Consider the following 24,888-nt stretch of genomic DNA (forward strand, 5'->3'; position numbering starts at 1 on the left):
GATATTCTTCAGCCCACTATCCCAGCAGTACTGTTCATCCTGTTGGATCATAGATAACCGTCTTCACTGTCCACTTTCCCACCAATGTCAGTGTCACCCAAAAAAATTACTTACCAGGAAACCAATATTCCCATCCAAACCATTTATCCAAATGACAAACAACAGGGGACCCACTCCACCACTGGTCACATGCCTCCAGTCTGAAAAACAACATGTTTCCCATCACCCTCTGTCTCCAACCATCAAGACCAATTTTCTGTCCAGATAACTAGCTCGTCCTGAATGCCATATCCTTTTACACCGAACTGAGCTTAATACCCAGTTTACTATACGACACGGAGAACACAGAACAGCACAGAACAAGACCCTTCGGCCATGATGACATGCCAATCTTTTATCCGACCGTAAAGTAAAAAAAAAGTGGCAGATAGAGTTTAATTCAGGTAAATGCAACGTACTGCACTTTGGGAAAGTAAATCTTAGTAGGATTTATACACGAAATGGTAAGGTCCTAGGGAGTGTTGCTGAACAAAGAGACCGTGGGGTGCAGGTTCATCGTTCCTTGAAAGTGGAGACCTAGGTAGATAGGATAGTGAAGGTGGTGTTTGGTATGCTTTCCTTTATGGTCAGAGTATTGAGTACAGGAGTTGGGAAGTCATGTTGCGACTGTACAGCACATTGGTTCGGCCACTGTTGGAATATTGCGTGCAATTTTGGTCTCCTTACTATCAGAAAGATATTGGGAAACTTGAAAGGGTTCAGAAAAGATTTACAAGGATGTTGCCAGGGTTGGCGGATTTGAGCTACAGGGAGAGGCTGAACAGGCTGGGGGTGTTATCCTTGGAACGTCGGGTGGCTGAGGGGTGACTTTATAGAGGTTTACAAAATTATGATGGATATGGATAGGGTAAATAGACAAAGTATTTTCCCTGGGTTTGGGGAGTCCAGAAATAGAGGGCATAGGTTAAATGAGAGTGGAAAGATATAAAAGAGACCTCAGGGGCAACTTTTTCAAGCAGAGGGTGGTACGGTATGGAATGAGCAGCCAGAGGAAGTGGTGGAGTCTGGTACAATTGCAACATTTAAGAGGCATTTAGATGGGTATATGAATAAGAGGGGTTTGGAGGGATATGGATGGGGTGCTGGCAGGTGACACTAGATTGGGTTGGGATATTTGGTCGGCATGTACAGGTTGGACTGAAGTGTCTGTTTCCATTTTGTACATCTCTCTGACTCTAACTTCCATACCCTTCATTTTATTATCATCCATGTGCCTACCCAGAAGTATATTAAATGTCCCTAATGCATCTAATTCTACTGCCACCGCTGGCAGTGCATTCCACTCAGCCACCACTCTGTATGTAACGATCCCACCTCCGAAATCTCCCCTTAACCATCCGCTAATCACCCGAAAATTATACCCCCTTGTAAATAGCTATTTATATGAGGGTAAAAAATATCTCTTATTATTCATCTATGTATGCCTCGCATCACCTTGTTCACCTCTGCCAAGTCGCACCTCACCCTTCTTCACTCCAATGAGAAACGCTTTAGCTCCCTCAACCTTTCTTCATAAGACATGCTCTCCAGTACAAGCAGCATCCTGGTAAATCTCCTCTTTATTCTCTCTAAAGCTTCCACATCCTTCCTGTAATGAAGGGTCCAGATCTGAACACAATATTGCAATTGGGGTCTAACCAGGGCTCTATAGAGCTGCAGCATAACCTCACCGCTTTAAAACTCAATCCCCAAACTAATGAAATCCAACACAATATATTCCTTCTTAACAAGCCTATCAGCTTGCGCAGCAACTTTGAGGGATCTATGGAATTGGAACCCAAGATCCCTCTGTTCCTCCATACTGACTGCTAAAGATCCTGCCTTCAATCCTGTATTCTGCATTCTAATTTCAATCTTCAAAATGAATGATATCACACTTTTCCTAGATTGAACTCTATCTGCCGTTTCTCAGCCCAGCTCTGCATCCTGCCAATATCCCATTGCAACCTACAACAGCCCTCCACACTGTCAGCCACTCCACCAACCTTCGTGTCATTGGGAAACTTACTAACCCACTCTTCCACTCACACATCCAAGTCATTCATAAACTCACAAAGAGCAGAGGTCCTGTCACCTCTCCCTGCAAAAAAACACTGTTCACGGAGCTCCAGCATGAATTGCTGCTATCTATCATCGCCCTCTGTCTTCTGTGGGCCAGTAACCCTGTATCCAGACAGGTTTCTCTGTATCCAATGTCTCTGTACTTTCTGAATGAGCCATAAAGGTATTTTGAAACATTCTCAAAAGATTCAATACGATTTAGAAGGCATGACCTGCCCCTTACAATTCCATGCTGACTATCCCTAATCAAACTATGGTTTTCCAAGGAATAATAAATCCTGTCTCCCAGAGTCCTCTCCACTAATCTGCACACCACAGACATAAAACGGACAGGTGTGCAATTCCAAGGATTATCCCTATTCCTTTCCTTAACAAGGGAATAATATTTTCCTGTCTCCAATCATCTAGTCCGACTCCAGTGGACAGTGAGGGTGCAAAGGTCATCACCAGGTGCGCAGCAATCCATTCCCTCGCTTCGTGTAGTAACTTTGGACGCATCCAGTCTGGTTCAGCGACTTATCTATCCTTATCTTTTACAAAATTTTCAGCACATCCTCCTTAACATCCACCTGTTCACGTACATCAGCCTGTTTCACGCTGTCTTCACAAACAACAAGACCCTTCTCATCAGTGAACACTGAGGCATAGTATTCATTAAGGACCTCCCCTACCTCCTGTGACTCCAGGCACAAGTTCCTTCCACTACACCCAGATTGGCCTTATCCTCACTCTGACCATCCTCTTGTTCCTCCCATAAGCGGAGAAAGCCTCACGGTTTTCCTTAATCCTTCCCAACATTGTTTTTTCATGCCCCTTTCTAGTTGCCCTAAGTCCATTCCTTGGTTCCTTCCTGGTACGTTCAGAGAATCCCGACAGTGTGGAAACGGGCGTTTGACCCAATAACTCCATATCAACCCTCCAAACAGTATCCAACACAGGCCCATTCCCCCACCCCATTACTCTCCATTTGCCCTGACTAATGCACCAAACCTACACATCCGTGAACACTATGGGTAATTTAGCACGGCTGAGTCACCTAATCTGCACATCCTTGGGCTGTGGGGGAAAACCGGAGCACCTGGAGGAAACCCACGGAGAGACTGTGCAAACTCCCCACAGACAGTCGCCTGGGGCTGTAATCGAAATGGAGTCCGTCGTGCTATGAGGTAGCAGTGCTAACCATTGAGACACTGTGCCATCCAATGTGACTCTCTGGAGCCCTGTCTGATCCTTGCTTCCTCAACTTAAGTAATCTTCCTTCTTCCTCTTGGCTAGATGCTAAAGTCCATGTGGACAACGTTGACTGCTCTGCCTTCATCTATCTCTTGGCCACCTCCTCGAAGAGTTAATCCCGTTTGTGAAACGCGGTTTTCCACTCACAAAGCCATGCTGATCATCTCAAATCAGCCCGTGCCTTTGTAAATGTAAGGAGCTCCTTTCTCTCAGAATCGTCTCCAAGAACTTCCCCATCACTGGGTTCACGGGGCTGTAATTTCCTGGCCTTTCCCTGCAGCCCTTAAGTGATGGAACAGGATTAGCCAACCTCCAGTCTCCGACATCTTACTGTGTCTGTTGATAATATAAATACCTTTGTTAGGGACACTGAAATCTCTTCCCTAGCTTCCCACAATATTCTAGGATAAACCTAATGAGCTACTGAGAATTGATCTACCTTTATTTGTTTTAAGATTCCAGCACTTTCTCTTTTCTATTGAGAATTATTTTCAAGACATCACTATTTATTTCCCCAAGTTCCCGAACTTCCATGTCCCTCTCCACAGTAAATACTGTCAAGACTATTTTGTCTAATATCTCACCCATCTCATCTGGTTCCACAAATGGGTGACCTTATTGATCTTTAAGGGGCCCTATTCTCTACCAAGTTACTCTTTAGCCCTGACTGAAACTTGCACAAAGGCTTCTGATAAATCAAATACACCACATCCCCCATACCACTACACCTCTCCTACACCCTTACAGCTCTGCCATTTATATTCACACCAACAAATTAAATCCAACAGGCTCAGAAACAAATTCTCTTTTATCAAATGTGTTTATAAGGGTCCAGTTATTGTATACTGACATATTATTTCTAACAATGTCAGTATGGTCCCGACGTACTGTCAGGCTAACACCGTTTGGTTTCAGACTGACAGCAGAAAGGGTTGAGGGAGTTCTTGTTTATCAATCTGAAAAAGGTAGCTCACAGGGTCAGCAAGTAATAGAGAAGACAAATCAAATGCTGACATTTATTACAGAGGGAATGGAGTCTAAAAATAAGCAGGTCTAACTAAATCGATGCAAGGTTCAAGTCAGACCACACCTCGAATATTATGAACAGTATGAGTACCTGAAAGAAATATATTGTCGCATTGGAGGAAGGTCAGAGAAGGTTCACTCGGCTGATGGAGTAGATCGAGGTTGAACCCACTGAAGTTCAGATAATGAAAAAGGAATGGAATGAACCATCCAAGATTCTGAGGGGCTCTGATCGGGCAGATGCTGGGAAGTTAGAAAATAGAACAGTAGATCACAGCAACATGTCCTTCGGCCCACCACGTCTATGCTGTCCATGATGCTATTCTAACTTTTATCATCTGCCTGCACATGGGTCCATATCCCTCTATTCTCTGCCCATTCATGTTTCTGTCTAAATCCCACTTCAAAACTTTACTCACGTTTCTGTTTCTATGACCTCGCTTGGCAACTTCCACTCTCTAAAATCTTTGCCTCACACACCTCATTTAAACTTTCTCTTTCTCACTTTAAACCTCTGCGCTCGAGTATTTGAAACTTTCACATTGGAGAAGAGATTCTGACTATCCACATTATCTATCTCTGTCCTAACGTTATATTCCTGTACCTGGTCACCTGTCGGCCTCTGATACTCTCACAAAACAATCCAACTTTGTTTAATTTCCTCTTACACACCTAACACACCCTTAAAAACCCTAACACAGGCAATGCGCTGATAAACCCCTTTTGTATCCTCTCCAGATCCTCCCCATCCTTCCTATTGTGTGGGGATGAGAACTGCACACAGTTCTCCAAATGTGGCCAAACAAACATTTTATACAATTACAGCATCAGATGCAAACCACTTTACTCAACGTTGTGACCAATGAAGGCCAGTGCTCCATTTGCTTTCCTTCCCATCTGAAACACTTCTGTTGCTATTTTCTGGGATTTACTGACTTGCACCAAGATCCTTCTGTAAATTAATATCCCTCAACATCCTAACTTTCTTCTTGACTTTGACATCATCTCACACTTGTCCAGATTAAACTCAATTTGCCATTTCTGTCTATCTCTCCGACTGTTCTGTAACCTCCTGCAGATTTTAATGAATCGGGGAAACAAGGGTTTTGTGGAAAAGGCAGGAAAGTAGAGTTCGAGAGTATCAGGTCTGCCATGATCTGACTGAAGGGTACAGTATACTCAATGGGCCAAGTGGCCTCATTCCCCTCCTACATCTCATGGTCTGAGCACAAACTCAATATGTCCTGCATAATATTATGGGTTTCTGCTCACAAAACTACTTTATAATGGGATTATTGTATATTTATTAGTACACAGCATTTGATCTACAAATATGATATGATGTTTTAGAAAACCATCTCACATACAATCCAGGATTCTATCTGTTACAGCACTGATACTCATTGCTGTACCAGTCGGCATGGAGACCACTGTCACACACAGTTACTGTACTGCCCTTGCCATAAGTACATTCAGTGTCCTGACTGTAACCACATTGACATTCCCATCACTGGTTGGTGCCTACAATAGAATTCCTGCTAACGATTGTTGCTGCTGCTTGCTTATTCTCAGCTCCACTTTTGATATTCAGATCCATGTGACTGTCTCATTAATGCATTAACCTCATCCTTCCTTCACAACTTGTTGTCTTTTTGCCTAGTCTGCCTATTGGGACTAGATTGGATTGGAATATCTGCTCAGCATGGATGGGTTGGACCAAAGGGCCGGTTTCTATACTGTACATCTCTCTGACTCTAATGACTCTATCCCAACAACCCTTCAGTATTCACCTCCCAGCGATGGTCATTCTGCAGCTAAATCTCCGAAATGACAGTTCCATCATATCTGTTCACTGTCATTCCATCTTCCTTATGGCGAATACAGGGAGTCATTCCTCATTAGTGTTCAGTTGAACAGATGGGTAGAGTTTACAGAGATAGGCAGGCTTACAGGGACTCGAGGATGTTAGAGTTAAACAGAGTTACATCTGGTCAAGAGTGATCATGTAACAAAGGGATTTGGGGATTGGAGGAATTTACAGAGATAGATGGAGCTGTATTAGTTTCTGGAGATAGGGATAGGGATGGAGAAAGGAAGAGGTAGGCAGACTGAGAGGCACAGACAGGGGGGTGTTTCATCGAGGAGAGTATTGTTTATACTTACAGGGATATGGAAGGTTGTGGTGACAGAAGACGTTTACAGATATAAGAAGGCATCTAGGCTCTGGAGGCTACATATATCGGAAGGCAATGGAGAATGCCTGGTTACTGGGTTGGAGACAGTTACGCAAATGGGGAGGGTTGCACAAACTGAAGGAGGTTCCTGTGGTTGCGAGGGGTATGGTGTCGGGAATAAGGTGAAATTTAACAAGATAAAGATCAAAGAATTGGAGAAGGACAAGGAGATTACAATTTTTCACAATGAAGGAAGGGCTGTAGGAGGTGGAGAAGTTTACATAGGTAGGGATCGATGGAGAGGTTAAAGACAAATACATTGACATGGAGGGTGGTATTGGTGGGAGAAGCTTACAGGAATAGACAGGTCTGTCGGGGTTTACAGGGATGAAGAATTAACTATCGACTGCAGATGTTTAGGAATTAGTGTGTTCGGAAAGGGAGAACCTGACAGAGATAGAGACAGAGACACAGAGAATGGTGTGTACTAGATGAGATTCCAAACAGAGGAAGGATTATCGGGACTGGAGGATATTACAGAGATCACTAACACAGCATGGGTCAGGATTGATGCCTGCGATCCCCTGTGCTGTTGCATTGAGGACCAGTACAGAAGAGGTGAAAGCAGAACCCTCACAAGATGGTGGGAATGAAGCCTAGAATGTTGCTGTTCCTTGCCCAGCTCTGTATCTATGTCCGGTCTTCCAGTTCTGAATATAGAGGTCTACTGCCTCCACCTTGTGCTGTTTACTGTGAGTGATCTTAGTGGCTGCAGGATTTACTGAAGGCTCCAGGTCTCCCTCTCCATCTCACTCTCTGGCTGACCAACCAGCTTCAATGAGGTGATGGATGAGACAGGAGTTAGGAACATCCTGATTACCTGCATGAGACAGAAATAGACAGAATGGTAAATTAGACTGATGCAATGAGGATAACTCATGCAGAGTGGTACTGAGTCCAGCAGAGATCTCGGAAATCCCAGTCTCCATCCCTTGCCGGTGCTGCTGCGTCTCTCTGGAGTGGACAATTCTGTTGACTCAGGGTGTAAGAGGGAGAAATGCTGATAGAGGCAGCAAATAGACCGACACAGCGAGGGATACCACATGGAGAGATACTGAGTGATATCACATTATTAGACATTGCATCAACAGGGAATTGTTTGAATTTTTAACAATGGCACTGGGATAATTGTGAGGGGATTCAACCTTCCTGTCTAATCATCTATTTGGCAGGGCCCTTCCACAGACTCTGTTACACTTGAGGCAGAAGTTGGACATGGAAAGGGGGTGGGTGGGGCATTGGTGTGACAGTGCGTTCCTTGTGCTGTTTTCTCCTGATTCCCATTTTCCCCACAGAAAGTCTCGAATGCTCCTTCCCCACTTCGGACGGTCTTGGCCGATTTGATTAAGAGATGAAAACAAAACGATCAATTCTGAAGAAGCCAAAATTTAGAAATGAGGAGGACTGCAGTAGGAAGAGGAAACATTGTCAGCGTTTAATCAGATGATCGGAACAGGGAGAATTGAAGGTGCTGGAGTTGATGAGTGTGTTACAGAGAGGGGCAAAGGCCTGAACAATGTTACAAAGCCAGTACGGATTGCTGCAGCTAGAACTGTTTGCAAAGGTAATGGATACCAAAGGCATGACAGGGAACGTATTTGGCCGCAGATCATGAAGTAGAGTCAGTCTGAATGTAAATTCTGGCTCCTACTTGCCAAGGACACAAGCAGCAGAACAGTTTTAGTCACCGAACAGCATTCCAATGCTCATCACTGCATTACCCAGGAACTCATTGGAATTGTTTTTAACAAAGGCATTGTCATAATTTTGGAAAACTTCAATATTCGTATTATCTGGGACGATCACGCGGACAACATTGATATTGGAAGAGGTGTTCGGTTAATTTTTTTACAGTGTTGCACATTGTGCAACAGGCTCGGGACATAACTATCGCAGAGCGACCGTTGTGTGATGAAACTTAGTGAATGAGTAATGTCACCTGCAGAGATCCTCAGGGAAATTGTGATAAAGAAATATAAAGTTTTAAAGTGAATCACAGAGGGCAAGCTACAACTAAAAACAAAAACAGCCAATTACATGAGATTGAGAGGAGAACTGACCAAGGTAAACAGCCTAAACAGACTGAAACCTGTGTCTGTGGAAAACATTTAAAGGAACAGTGTGAAACACTCAACAGAAGGACATTCCATTGAAACCGAAAAACCCTCAGCAAGAAATCCCCACTGTTCCCTCACTCAGGACAAAAGGGATCATACAAGATTGTGAGGCTGAAAAGATCACCACAAAGTACTTAAAATCCTGAAGTGAGAGTGTGTTTTAGGAGTAAATGTTAAATGGATCGCAAAGGGTCTGCTAGCAGGAGGAAGGCTGTGGGAAGGGGAATCATGGTCAGAGGTTAATGACACAATAGGAACAGGGAGAGGTGAAGGTGCTGGAGGTGGTGAGAGTGTTACAGAGAGTGGTCAGAGCCTGAATGGTGTTTCAAAGCCAGTACGGATTGCTGCAGCTGGAACTGTTTGCAGAGGTACGGAAGGACATAGGTATTTTTATTTATTCATTCATGGGATGTGGGTGTCACTGTCTGGACTAACATTCTTTGACCCAACTGCTAATTACCAGAGGGTAGCTCAGAGTCAGCCATATTGCTGTGGAGTCATATGTCAGCCAGACCAGATTCGAATGTCAGATGTCTTTCCCTAAAGGAGGTAAGTGTACCAAATGAGTTCTTCTTAATGAACAACATTTTTTTATATGATAGCCTCGCCGATGTCTTTTACAGATACAACATGACATCCAAACTCCTACCCCAATGAAGGTAACCATCCCAAACACCTGCTTCAATAACCTGTCTACTTGTGACACCACTTTCAAAGAACTGTGTACCTGTATCTCTGGGTCACAGACTGACAACACTACCCAGGGCCCGAACAATAACTGTACAAGTCCCACCCTGGTTTGTTTCACCAAAATGGAACACCTCACATTTATCTAATTAAACTCCATCTGCTATTCTTCAGCCCACTATCCCAGCAGTATTGTTAATCTTGTTGTATTATATATAATCTTTTCCACTAACCACTTTCCCACCAATGTTAGTGACACCCAAGAAGCTTACTTACCAGGAAACCAATATTCCCAACCAAACTATTTATCCAAATGACAAACAACAGGGGACCCACTCCACCGCTGGTCACATGTCTCCAGTCAGAAACACATGTCTCCCATCACCTTCTGTCTCTTACCATCAAGCCAATTTTGTATCCAGTTCACAAGCTCCTCCTGAATGCCATATCCTTTTTACACTGATCTGAGTTTATCACCCAGTTTACCAGACAGAACATAGAACACAAAATAGTTCAGCCCAAGACCCTTCGGCTTTGATTTCATGCCAACCTTTTATCCAACTATAAGATCAAACTAACCTACATACCCGACATTTTACTATTATCCACGTGTCTGTCCAAGAGTCTGTTAAACGCCCCGAATGTGCCCTATTTTACTACCACCATTGGCAGTGCATCCGACCACCTACCATTCTCTATCCTCTTATCCATCCTCTAATCACCTTAAAATTAAGTCGCCTTGTTGTAGCCATTTATTCCATAAGAGGAAAAGTCTCTGACTATTCACTCTCTCTGTGCCTCTCATCACACTGTTCACCTCTACAGGGTTGCCCCACCCCTTCTTCATTCCAATGAGAAAAGCCTTAGCTCCCTCAATCTTTCTTCATGAGAAATGTTCTCCATTCCAGGCAGCATCCTCGTAAATCTCTTGTGTACCTTCTCTAAAACTTGCACATCCTTCCTGTAAACAGGGGACCATAATTGAACACAATATTCCAAGTGTGGTCTCACCAGGTCATTATAAAGATGCAGAAAAACCTCACTGCTCTTAAAATCTATCCGCTTGCTAAGGAAATCCAACATAATATATGCCTTTTTTAACAACCCTACCAACGTGCGTGGCAACGTGAGGGATCTATGGACATGGACCCAATGGTCTCTGTTCCTCCACCCTGCCAAGCATTCTGCCTTTCACCCTGTATTCTGTATTCAAATTCGACCTTCCAGAATGAGTCAATTCACACTTTTCCAGATTTAACTCCATCTGCCACTTCCAGCCCAGCTCTGTGTCCTGTCAATGTCCCATTGCAACCTACAACAGCCCTCAACATTCCCCACCACTCCACCAACCTTCATGTTATTGACAAACTTACTAACCCACTCTCCAACATCCACATCCAAGTCATTTATAAAAATCCCAGAGAGCAGAGTCCCAGAGCCGATTGTTACAGAACCCCACTGGTCACTAAGCTCCAGGCTCAATACTGTCCATCTGCTGCCATACTCTGTCTTCTCTGGGTCATCCAATCCTGTATCCAGACAGACAGAAATCCCTGTATCCCAATTATCCTTCTTTTCTGAATGAGCCATCAACGTCTTCTGTCATATTCTTAAAGAATACAATAAGATTTGCGAGGCATGGCCTGACCCATCACAAACCCACACTGACTGTCTAAAATTTAACTATGATTTTCCAAGTAGTAATAAATCCTGTCTTTTGAGTCCTCACCAATAATATGCACACCACAAACATAAGACTAAACATGTAATGCCCAGGATTCTACCTCCGTAACAGGAGGGTGGTAGGGGTTAAAGTTAGGGAGGAATATCAGGACAGGAGAGTTTTGCAGACATTAGGAGGGTTGCAATGCCAAAAAGGAGGCTTCAGTAATTGTGAGGTTTCATCGTGATTAGGCATTTGAGGAAGGAGGGAGGGAGGATTGGAGGGAAATGACGTGTTTCACAGTTTAGGTGTTTTGTTAGGACTGCAAGAGGTTACTGAGTCGGGGACGTTTAAGCATAAACATGGTTTTGGTTGCAATGGCAGGAAGAGGATACAGAAAGCTGGAGAGTATGGGGTCTGAACGAGGATACACAAATGGGAAGAGTTGTCAGGAGTGGAGGTGTTTACAGAGACAGCAGTGGTCTGATCTGGAGCAGAGGACCCAGATTGGGCAGGTTGTGGGACTGGAGGTGGCTTCACAGGGAGGGAGGACCAAAGAGCCTCAAGAGGTTACAGAAATGTGGAGAGCTGTAGGGCCTGCAGGAGTTCATGGGGTTGGGGAGGAGGAAAGGATGGAGCAGTGTACAGGGATAAGGAAGTTGATAGGAAAGGTCTGATCACAGACAGGGACTATTTAGGGAATGGAGCAGATTAAAGAGATAATGCAGGTTGTATAGGCTGGAAGAAAAAACGGGACTGAATAGGTTTAGTGATGTCGAATGGCTTAGGTTCTGGGGTTATTTAGACATGGAGGGGGTGGAATCGGACAGATTTTCCTGGAGATAAGAAGAGCAATTTTGGCTGGAGACAGTTACACAGAAAAAGGAGCATTAGCAGCCTCCTCCAGTTTGGTCAAAGAGGGAAGGGTGACGTTTACACAGATATAGGGATGTAAGAGCTGGAAAGGTTTAGGCAGATGAATAGCTGGGTGGAAATGCTGTAAGAGCTTACATTGACAGGGTGGGTGATAGTGATGAGAGCATGTTACACAGACCGCGGTTCCTTTAGGAACTGGATTGGAACAGTCACAGGGACTGGAGAGGTTTCTACAGGTCGGAGTCTGGCAGAGACCGGAGAAGATTATAGAGTCTCCACAGACTGATTGTGTCTTTCGGGCTGGAAGAGGTTCGGTAGATACGGAAACCTTAAACCCAATGTATACGATCTTCATTTGCCAGGCCAGAGACTCAATATCCCTCATCAGCCAGGGATCCCTAAACCTGCCATTTTCCCTTCACCCTAACAGGTACATACTGACCCTGGATTTTCAATATCATACTTTTAAAAGCCTCCCATTTTCCAGTCATTTCTTTTCCTTCAAACAGACTCACCCGCCCAACCTCTGCTAGGTCCTGCTTCATGGGCCCATAACTGGCTGTGTTCTTGCATAGCTCCTTAACCTGTGGACCTCTCCTATCGTTTTCTGTAGTCACGTTAAAACTAAGGCAGTTGCGGTCACTGGACCCAAAGTGCTCTCCGACTGACACTTCAGTCACTTCCTCATCTCGTTTTCTCAGGGGAGATTCAATGTTGCGCCCACCTGAGTAGAGTAGGACCGTCTACATATTGGTCAAGGAAACTTTCTTGGACCCATTTGACAAATTGTTACCCATATGGGCCTTTTATTCTCTGAGTAGACAAGTCAATCCAGGGGAAATTAAAATCTCCAATCAATACTACTCTCTTATTCCTACAGCTGTCTACAATCTCTCTAACACCTGCTCTTCTCATACCCGCTGGCTATTTGCGAGTCTGTAATACAATCCCAACAAAGTGACCACACCTTTCTTCTTTTTAACTTCTATCCATATGGCCTCATTTGATGACTCTTTCGGAATATCCTATCTGAGCACTGATGTTACGTCCTCCCTTACCAAAGGGCAACTCCCCCTCCTCTCTTACTTGTCTTTCTGTCACGCCTGTACCTTCTGTATCCTGGACCAGAGCTGCCAGTCCTGTCCTTGTCTCAGCCACGTTTCTGTTATGGCTATAATATCCCAGTCCCCAGAGCTAATCCATGCTCTGAGTTAGTCTGCCTTACCAGTCAGGCCTTGTGCATTGATATAAATGCCCCGGAAACCAGAAGTCTTTTCCCTCCCTTGACTGTGCCCCTGGATATCCTGAATAGGAAACGTGCTCCCGGTGTCTGGTGTATTTTCCTCTCTCTCTTTTTCAGAATCCCCTGGCAAACTAGATTAAACCCTCCCAGGTAACACGAGCAAATCTTCACCCCCAGGTTGCTAGTACCCCTTTGGTTCCAGTCAAACCCGCCCCACTTGTCCAGTTCACCTCTACCCTAGAAGAGATCCAAATGATCCAAGACGTAAAAACCCTCCCCCTCTACCAGCTTCTCATGCAATCATCCTTCCGATTTATCTTTTTATTTCCATTTTCACTGGTGCGCAGCACTGGGAATAATCTGGAGCTCACTACCTTTGTAGTCCTGCTTTTTAACTTCTTACCTAACTCCTAATACTCATTGACCAGATCCCATCCAACTGTATCTATGTCATGTGTACTGATGTGCACAATTATCACTGGTTTTTCACCCTCGCCCTGGAGAAACGGGCAAAACCTGACCTCCCTTTTCGGAAACAATGTAGGGAAAGGGACTGAGGTGTTAGCAGGGGAGCACTTTGACAAAGTGACCACAACTGTATTGATTTGAAAACACATATGGATAAGGACAGGCCTGATCCACAAGTGAAAGATCAAAATTGCCCTGCCCCAATCCAGACGATATTGGTCAAGAACTTTTAACAGTTGATTGTGGAGACTATTTGCAGGGAAATGGACCTCAGGCAGGTGGGAAACTTTCAAAAGAGAGATAAAATGAGAGTTCAGGTTGAGGATATTTCTGTCAGTGTGAATGGCAATGCTGATTACAAGTAGAAAATGCTGGACGAGTGGGGATATTGAGATTCTGGTCAAAAAAAAGGCGTCCATGTCATATATGGCCAGCTGGATACCTCAAAGAACATTGTGGGTACAGTAATACATTGAAGAGGGAGAGCAGTAGGGCAAACAGGAGACCTGAGAAAACTTTGGCTGATAATGCTGAGGAAAACCCAAAGGGATTCTACATGAATACTAACGACAGAAGATGAACTAGGCACAGAATGTGTCCCCTTGAAGATCAATGGGATAATCCATGTGTGGAACCATAGGAGATGGGTGAGATCCTTAACGAGAATTTCACATCAGATCTTAAAGACTGGGGAAGTCAGGGAAATAAAGTCTTCAAAAGACTCCGCATATCAGAATAAGAGTTGCTGGAGTTTTTAAAACGCCTAAAAAAAAGACAAATCCCTGAAGCTAATCATGAATATCCGAGGACACTGGAGGAAACACAGGAAGAAGTGCCCCTTAAAGAGGTATTTATATCAGTGACAGCCACTGGTGATGAGCTGGAAGCCTGCAGGTTGGTTAACGTTTTGCCAGTATTTAAAACTGCTGTGAGGCAAAACCAAGCACCGAAAGACCAATTGGCTTGATGTTAGTGGTGCGTACGGTTTTGGAGGGGGCTCTGAGGGACAGGAGTTACATGCATTTCGAACGGCGAAGGTTGATCAGAGACAGTTGACGCAAAGTACACAAGTAGTGTCTCACAAACTTGCCTGAGTTTGTTGAAGAGGTGACTAAGAAGATAGAAGAAGACAGAACAGGAGACTGTGTCTATACTGACCACAGCAAGGCGTTGGACAGGGTTTAGCGTGGAACACTGGTTAGTAAGGTTAGATCACATGGGAGCAGGGAGAGATAGCCAACTGGATACAAAATTGGCTTGACATTAGGAGACAGAGTGGTGGGAGAGGATTGTTGTGCAGACTAGGGGCCTACGTCCAGCAGTGTGCCATAAGGAACAGTGCTATGTCCACTGTTATGCATCATTTACAGAAAATATTTCAGTAACAGCATAGGAGTTATTGTCTGTAAGTTTGTTGATAAAGGTCCGGATAGAACACGGGTTATAGTGGGCAGGGAATACAGTTATCGAAGGGGATATCGAACAACTGAGCAAATGGCCAAGGAATGACAGATGGAGCTGAATTCAGGTGATGGATTCTGTTAAGACTAACCAGGGAGGACTAACACAGTTAATGGTCGGGCCCTGGGCAGTGCTGTCAAACAGAGAGAGACCAAGGGATGCAGTTTCTTGGATGTTGCATCATAGGTAGACAAGGTGGGGAAAGTGGAATTTGGCACACTTGCCCTCATGGGTCAGAGCATTGAGTACCTGAGTTGGTACATCATGATACGGCTGTATCAGACATTGCTGGGTCCCCAGTTGGAGTACTGTGGAGAATTCTGATCCTCCTGCTTTAGGAAGCATTTCCTGAAACTGTAAATGGAGCAAAGATTGATGCAGATGTCACTGATAATGGAGAGTTTCAGAGAAACAGAGAAGCCAGATAAAGCTGGAAAGCAACATGGGGGGATGAGATAGCTTTGGCAGATAAGGTTAAGGAGATTTCAAGAAAATTCTACAGCACACAAGTACAAAAAAGCAACGAGAGAGACAATAGAGCCCTGCAAAGATCAATAAGGCCATTCATGCGTGGAACCACAGGAGATGGGTGAGACCCTAACTGAACATTTTATGTCAGAAATTACTGCGGTCAGGTCAGTGAAAGAAACAGTGATGGCTTGTAAAGAGTTCCCATTACAGAAGTGGTAGTGCTGGAGGTCTTCGGACACAAAGGTAGAGAAAGCACTAGGTCCTGAACAAGTGTATCCCAGAACATTATGGCGAAGTACTGGCAGAGACCCGAGCAGAACTATTTCTATCATTGTCCTTCGATGATACAAATCGCAGGACGATGATTAAAACCACGAGGGATACAGGTAAGGTGATTAGCCAGAGCAGTGGAGTCCATAACTAGGTTGAATTGAGGTACAGAAGGGGGAGGTGTTCGCAATTCCGCAAAGTCTAAAAATAGATAAATCCTCTGGGCCGGATAGGATTTATCCTCGGAATCTCTGGGAAGCCAGGAAGGAGATTGCCAAGCCTTTGATTTTGATCTTTTTGTTGTCATTGTTTACAGGAATAGTGCCAGAAGGCTGGAGGATAGCAAATGTTGTCCCCTTAGATTAAATTACTTACAGTGTGGAAATAGGCCCTTCGGTCCAACAAGTCCACACCGACCCTCTGATGAGCAACCCACCCAGATCCATTCCCTTACATTTACCCCTTCACATAATACTACAGGCAATTTAGCGGCCAATTCACCTAACCTGCACATCTTTGTGGGAGGAAACCGGAGCATCCAGAAGAAACCCATGCAGACACTGGGACAAGGTGCATACTCCACACAGACAGTTGTCCAATGCGGGAATTGAACACGGGTCGCTGGCGCTGTGAGGCATCAGAGCTAACCACTGAGCCACCATGCCACCCCAAGAAGGGGAGTGGAGACAATCCTGGTAGTTCTAGACGTGTGAGCCTTACTTTGATCTGGGTAAAGTGCTGGAAAGGCTTGTAAGCGATCGGATTTATAATCATGTGGAGATGAATAAGTTGATTAGGGATAGTCAACACAGTTTTGTGAAGGGAAGGTCGTGCTTCACAAACCTTACTGTGTTCTTTAAGAAGGCGAACAAAAATATGGATGATGGTAAAGCAGTTGATGTGGTGTATATGTATTTCAGTAAGGCATTTGATATGGTTCCCATGGCAGGCTATTGCCGATAATATGGAGGCTGGGATTATGAGTGATTTAGCAGCTTGGACCAGAAATTGGCTCACAGAAAGAAGACAGAATGTAGTGGTTGATGGGAAATATCAATCCTGGAGTTCAGTTACTAGTGGGTACGGCCAGGATGTGTTTTAGGACTGTTGCTTGTCATTTATATAAACGACGCGGATGAGGGCATTGAAGGATGGGTTAGTAAATTTACAGAAGACACTCAGGTCGGTAGAGTTATGGATAGTGATGAAGAATGTTGTAGGTTATAGAAAGATATAGATAAGCTGGACGGAAAGTTCACAAATGGAGTTTAATGTGGAAAGGTTTGAGGCGATTCACTCTGGAGGGAGTAACAGGAGCACAGAGTACTGGGATAATGGTAAAATTGTTGGTAGTGTAGATGAACAGAGAGATCTCTATGTCCATGTACATAGATCCTTGAAAGTTGCCACCCAGGTTTATGGGATTTTTAAGAAGCCATTCAGTGTGTAAGCTTGTATTGGAAGAGGGATTGAGTTCTGGAATGATGAAATCATGCTGCAGCTTTACAAAACTCTGAGTGTAGCCACATTTGTTCAGGTCACTGCATTACAGGATGGATGTGTAAGCTTTGGAAATGATTTAGAGGAGATTTACTAGGAAGTTACCTGGTACGGAGGGAAGGTCTTATGAGGAAAGGCTGAGGGACTTTAAGCTGTTTTTGTTCAAAAGAATGTGTTTGAGGTCAATTAATTGATAAAAGCTAAATCAGTAGGTGAGATGGGTTGGACAGTGAGAGCCTTTTCTCTTGGATGGCGATGCCTGCCACGAGGGAAGATAGCTCTAAATTGAGGTAGATGCTAATATTAATAAAAAGATATGGGACAGATGCCAGATGTAGGTTCTTTACTCAATAGTCGGGGCATGGAATGCATTGCCTGCAACAGTGGTTGACTCGCAAACTTGAAGGGCATTTAAATGGTCGTTGGATAGGCATATGGACACGAATTGGAATAGTGTTGGCTACTTTGGCTTCAGATTGGTTCCACAAGTTGGTGCAAAATCGAAGGCCGAAGTGCCTGTATTGCGCTGTCATGTTCTAGTGGGAATAAATATGAAATGGGAGAGGAAGCACTTAAAAGAGATTTTAGGAGAAAATTTTCTACACAGAGGATGGTGCAGGTATGGAATGAGCTTCCAGGGGAAGTGGTAGAGAAAAGTACAGTTACAACATGCAAAATACATTTTGGGCAGGTACTTGGGGAGGAGAAGGTTTGAAGGGATACGGGTAAAACACAGGGAAACGTGACTTGTTCATGGACTCTGGTCAGCATGGACTAGTTGGAATGAAGGATTGTGCTGGATGCCTCTGTCTCCAGTTATTGGAGGAGGAGACTCTTGAGATAAGGCATGTTTTGGACACTGAAGCAAGTTACAGCGATAGGGATGGTAGTCTGGAATGCAGTACATTTCAAATATGTGGAGGGACTATCAGGAAGGGAGGAAGTTACAGGAATAGGAACAGTTATAGGAGTTACAAATTATTGAAGACACTGGTGTACAAGACATGCTATAGATACAGTGTTGCAGAGTAGTGAGTCTTAGTACAACAGAACTTAGACTGGGGTGGTGATTGAGCCTGAGGTGTATGTGAAATGTGCTCACCCTCCAGCACTGTATCAGTGTCATGTATTGTCAGCCGATGTTTGGAGCCCTCTCGATGCTCTCTGCTCTGTGCACTATGAGTGATCTCACCTCACTGCAGGATTTATTGAAGGCTCCAGATCTCCCTGTCCTTTGTCTTTCTGGCTGACCATCTTCAATGAGGTGATGGACGAGACACCCAGCAGCTGGGAAGTTAATCGAGTCTGAACCTTCCTGAGTACCTACAGGAGACAGGAATAGGCAGAATGGGAATTGTGCTGCCTCGTCTTTCTTCAGAAGAGAGAAACAGACAGAGACAGACAGAGACAGACAGAAAGCAAGATACTAAGTGATATCGCCAGAGTGCTGGAAGATATCAGGATCACACAACTGTGTTGGAATAACAGGTTTTGCTTCATGATGCACTGGTATAACCGATCAGGAATGAGCAACCTGTTAGCAGGTGAAGTGATGGCCTCGTGGTATTATTGCTAGAGCATGTATCCCAAACCTCTACTAATGTTTGGAGGAGGCAGGTTGGATTCCCACCATCAAAAATGATAGAATTTGAAATCAGTAACTTTAAAAATAGTAATTAACAATCCACAAAGTATGAGATGTATGATGTTGCTGATGTACAAAAAACTCAAACACTTGTCCTTTCGAGAATGACATCTGCCCATCCTCACCTAGTCTGCACGACATACCCACAGCAAAGAGTTTGCCTCTCACTGACCCTCTGAAATGGCCGAGGAAATTATTCAGCTCAAGGGCAGCTCGGGCTGGGCAAGAAAGGCTGGTCAGCCAGAGATACGTCATCCCATACTTGATTTTAAATATAATCCTTTTGGATGGCCCCACTGGAACGGTGCTGGGACCAGGGTCCTGGCCAATCATGTCGGTAGGGTTTATGGACAGAGCTTTAAACTGACAGAGAGGATGCAGGGACAGCGTTCAGGTGAAAGGAGCTTTCCAAATCCAAAGGGAAAAGGTGACACAGCAGAACAACATGGGGATGTGGCTGAAGACAAGCAGAAAGGAACAGGATGGGACAGAGTTTAACTAAAATCGTACATCAGTTAATAGATTTGTGACAATAAATTATGGGAGAGAGTACTTTTTTTTGAATGGACAACTTCAATGCAATAAGGTAGATGGATTTGTGACACAGAGATAAAGGAGATTTAGACACCAGGGAAACATGGATACAGGGTGAACAAAAATATTCAATGGTTTACAATCTTGCCGATACTCGGGCAAAATGGGTAACGCTAACAATAATGGATAATGAAGGCATTACAGAGAAAGCATTTGGCATCAGATCATGAAGTAGAGTCAGTCTGAATGTAAATTCTGGCTGATACTTGCCAAGGACACAAGCATCAGAACAATTTTAGCCAACGAACATTATCCCATTGCGCATCACTGTATTACACAGGAACTCATTGGATTTTTAATGAAAGCATTGTGATAATTTTGGAATACTTCAATAATCATATAATCTGGGACAATCACACGGAGAGCATTGGTATTGGAAGAGGAGTTCGGTTAATTTTGTTTTCAGTGTTTCTTAGTGAATGAGTAATGTCACCGGGAGAGATCCTTTGGGAAATTGTGATAAAGTACAGTTTAAATACAAAAAAAGTTTTAAAGTGAATCACAGAAAGGACAAGCTACAACTAGAAACAAAAATAGCCAATTACATGAGTTTGAGAGGAGAACTGACCAAGGTAAACAGTCTAAACAGACTGAAATATGTGTCTGTAAATGGACAGTGGTAAGCATTTAAAGGAACAGTATAAAACACTCAACAGAAGGACATTCCAGTGCAACAGTAAAAACCTCAGCAAGAAATCCCCACTGGTCCCTCACTCAGGACAAAAGAGATCATCCTAGATTATGAGGCTGAGAAGATCAGCACAAAATACTTAAAATCCTGAAGTGAGTGAGTGCTTTAGGAGTAAATGTTAAATGGATTGCAAAACGTCTGGTAGCAGGAGGAGGGCGTAAGGAAGGGGATTCATTGTCAGGGTTTAATGACACGATAGGAACATGGACAGGTGAAGGTGCTGGAGGTGGTGAGAGTGTTACAGAGAGTGGTCAGGTCCAGAATGGTGATACGAAGCCAGTACGGATTGCTGCAGCTGGAGTTGTTTCCAGAAGTACGAAAGTGCATAGGTATTTTTATAGATTCATTCATGGGATGTGGGTGTCACTGCCTGGACTAACATTCTTTGACCCTATTGCTAATTACCCGGAGGGTAGCTCAGAGTCAGCCATATTGCTGTGGGTCTGGAGTCACATGTCAGCCAGAATGTCAGATTCCTAAAAGGAGGTAAGTGAACCAAATGAGTTCTTCTTACTGAACAACAATGTTTTTATGATAGCCTCACCAATGTACTTTACAGATACACCATGACATCCCAACTCTTACTCTCAATGCTCTCCCCAATGAAGGTTACCATCCCAAACATCTGATTCACCAGCCTGTCTACCTGTGACACCACATTCAAAGAACTGTGTACCTGCATCCCTGGGTCTCTGACTGACAACACTACCCAGGGCCTGAACATTAACTGTGCAGGTTCCACGCTGATTTGTTTCACCAAAATAGAACACTTCACATTTATCTAATTAAACTCGATCTGCTATTCTTCAGCCCACTATTCCAGCACTACTGCTCATCCTGTTGTAATATATACGATCTTCTCCAACAAACCACTTTCCCACCAATGTTAGTGACACCCAAGAAGCTTACATACCAGGAAACCAATATTCCCATCGAAACCATGTATCCAAATGACAAACAACAGGGGACTCACTACCCCGCTGGTCACATGCCTCCAGTCAGAAATACATGTCTCCCATTACCCTCTGTTTCCTACCATCCAGCCAATTTTGTATCCAGTTTATTAGCTCCTCCTTGATGCCATATTCTTTTTACACTGATCTGAGTTTATCACCCAGTTTTCTAGACAGAACATAGAATGCAGAACAGTTCAGCCCAAGACCCTTCGGCCATGATTTCATGCCAACCTTTTATCCAACTAAAAGATCAAAATAACCTACATACCCCTCATTTTACTATTATCCATGTGTCTGTCCAAGAGTCTATTAAATGTCCCGTATGTGTCTAATTTTACTACCACCATTGGCAGTCCGTCCAACCACCTACCATTCTCTATCCTCTTATCCATCCTCCAGTCACCTGAAAATTATGCCGCCTTGTTACAGCCATTTATTCCATAAGAGGAAAAGTCTCTGACTATTCATTCTCTGTGTGCCTCTCATCATTTTGTTCACCTCTACCGGGTCGCCCCGCCCCCTTCTTCACTCCAATGAGAAAAGCCTTAGCTCCCTCAATCTTTCTTCATGAGAAATGCCCTCCACTCCAGGCAGCATCCTGGTAAATCTCGGGTGTACGCTCTCTAAAACTTGCACATCCTTCCTGTATACAGGGGACCAGAAATGAACACAATATTCCAAGTGTGGTATCACCAGGAGGCTATAAAGATGCAGTAAAACCTCACTGCTCTCAAAATCTATCCCCTTGCTCAGGAAAGCCATCACAACATATGCCTTTTTAAACAACCCTATCAACGTGCGTGGCAACTTGAGGGATCTATGGACATGGACCCCATGGTCTCTCTGTTCCTCCACACTGCCAAGTATTCTGCCTTTTAACCCTGAATTCGGTATTCAAATTCAACCTTCCAGAATGAATCACTTCACACTTTTCCAGGTTTAACTCCATCTGCCACTTCCAGCCCAGCTCTGTGTCCTGTCAATGTCCCTATGCAATCTACAACAGCCCTCCACATTCCCCACCACTCCAAAAATCTTCGTATGATTGGCAAACTTACATATAACAAAGAAAAATACAGCGCAGTACAGGCCCTTCGGCCCTCGATGCTGCGCCGATCCAAGCCCACCTAACCCACACTCGCCCACTATTCTCCATATGCCTATCCAATGCATGTTTAAATGCACAGAAAGAGGGAGAGTCTAACACTGCTACTGGCAGGGCATTCCATGAACTCACGACTCGCTGAGTAAAGAATCTACCCCTAACATCTGTCCTATACCTACCACCCCTTAATTTAAAGCTATGCCCCCTCGTAATAGCTTACTCCATATGTGGAAAAGGTTCTCATGGTCAACCCTATCGAAACCCCTAATCATCTTGTACACCTCTATCAAGTCACCCCTAAACCTTCTTTTCTCCAATGAAAACAGCCCCAAGTGCCTCAGCCTTTCCTCATACGATCTTCCTACCATACGAGGCAACATCCTGGTAAACCTCCTCTGCACCCGTTCCAGTGCCTCCACATCCTTCCTATAGTATGGCGACCAAAACTGCACACAATACTCCAGATGAGGCCGCACCAGAGTCTGATACAACTGCAACATGACCTCAGGACTCCGGAACTCAATTCCTCTACCAATAAAAGCCAGTACGCCATATACCTTCTTCACAGCTCTATTTACCTGGGTGGCAACTTTCAAAGATCTGTGTACATGGACACCAAGATCCCTCTGCTCATCCACACTACCAGTATCCGACCATTAGCCCAGATCTCCATCTTCTTCTTACTCTTACCAAAGTGAATCACTGCACACTTAGCTACACTGAACTCCATTTGCCATCTTTCTGCCCAGCTCTGAAGCTTATCTATATCCCGCTGTAACCTGCCACATCCTTCCTCACTGTCAACAACTCAACCGACTTCCGTATCATCCGCAAACTTGCTCACCCAACCTTCTAGACCCTCCTCCGGGTCATTTATAAAAATGACAAACAGCCATGGTCCCAAAACAGATCCTTGCAGAACACCGTGGGTTTCCTCCGGGTGCTCCGGTTTCCTCCCACAGTCCAAAGATGCAGGTGAATTGGCCATGCTAAATTGCCCGTAGTGTTAGGTAAGGGGTAATGTAGAGGTATGGGTGGGTTTCGCTTCGGCGGGTCGGTGTGGACTTGTTGGGCCAAGGGCCTGTTTCCACACTGTAAGTCTAATCTAAAAAAAAACCGCTGGTAACTGCACTCCAAGATGAACCTTCACCATCAACTACTACCCTCTGTCTTCTTCCAGCCAGCCAATTCCTAATCCAAACCTCCATCTCACCCTCAATGCCATACCTCCGTATTTTTTGCAGTAGCCTACCATGGGGAACCTTATCGAACGCCTTGCTAAAATCCATATACACCACATCTACTGCTTTACCCTCGTCCACCTCCTTAGTCACCTTCTCAAAGAATTCAATAAGTTTTGTGAGGCAAGACCTGCCCTTCACAAAACCATGCTGACTATCCTTGATCACATTATTCCTATCCAGATGTTCATAAATCCTATCCCTTACAATTCTCTCTAAAACTTTGCCCACAACAGAAGTGAGACTCACCGGCCTATAGTTACTAGGGTTATCCCTACTCCCCTTCTTCAACAAGGGAATCACATTTGCTATCTTCCAGTCTTCTGGCACTATTCCTGTAGACAACGAGGACATAAAAATCAAGACCAATGGCTCTGCAATCTCCTCCCTTGCTTCCCAGAGAATCCTAGGATAAATGCCATCAGGCCTAGGGGACTTATCTATTTTCACCCTTTCCAGAATTTCCAACACCTCTTCCCTACATATCGCAAAGCCATCCATTCTAATTAACTGTGACTCAATATTCACATTGGCAACAACGTCCTGTTCCTGAGTGAATACTGACGAAAAGTATTTATTCAGTATCTCCCCAATTTCTTCAGCCTCCACATGCAACTTCCCAGTACTATCCTTGACTGGACCTATTCCTACACTAGTCATTCTTTTTATTCCTGACATACCTATAGAAAGCCTTTGGATTTTCCCTAATCCTACCAACCAAGGACTTTTCATGTCCCCTCCTTGCTGCTCTTAGCTCTCTCTTTAGATCCTTCCTGGCTACCTTATAACTCTCAGTTGCCCCAACTGAACCTTCACGTCTCATCTTTACATAGGCCGCCCTCTTCCCTTTAACAAGGGATTCCAATTCCTTATTAAACCACGGCTCCCTCACATGACCCTTTCCTCCCTGCCTGACAGTTACATACTTGTCAAGGGCATTCAATATTTGCTCCTTGAATAAGCTCCACATATCAATTGGACCCTTCCCTTGAAGCCTACTTTTCCAAGTCACACATCCTAAGTCATGCCTCACCGCATCATAATTTCCCTGCCCCCAGCTATAACTCTTGCCCTGTAGTGCACACTCTTCTCCTGAATCATCCTCGCAATCCTTTCTTCTACGTCTCTAGGACTATTAGGAGGCCGGTAGAAAACTCCTAACAGGTTGACCTCACCTTTCCTATTTCTAAGCTCAGCCCAAACTACCTCAGATGGCGAGTCTTCATCCATCGTACTTTCCACCGCTGTAATACTGTCTTTGACAAGCAATGCCACACCTCCCCCTC

The sequence above is a fragment of the Hemiscyllium ocellatum genome, chromosome 29 (genome assembly GCF_020745735.1).
Source record: "Hemiscyllium ocellatum isolate sHemOce1 chromosome 29, sHemOce1.pat.X.cur, whole genome shotgun sequence".
Taxonomy (NCBI): domain Eukaryota; kingdom Metazoa; phylum Chordata; class Chondrichthyes; order Orectolobiformes; family Hemiscylliidae; genus Hemiscyllium; species Hemiscyllium ocellatum.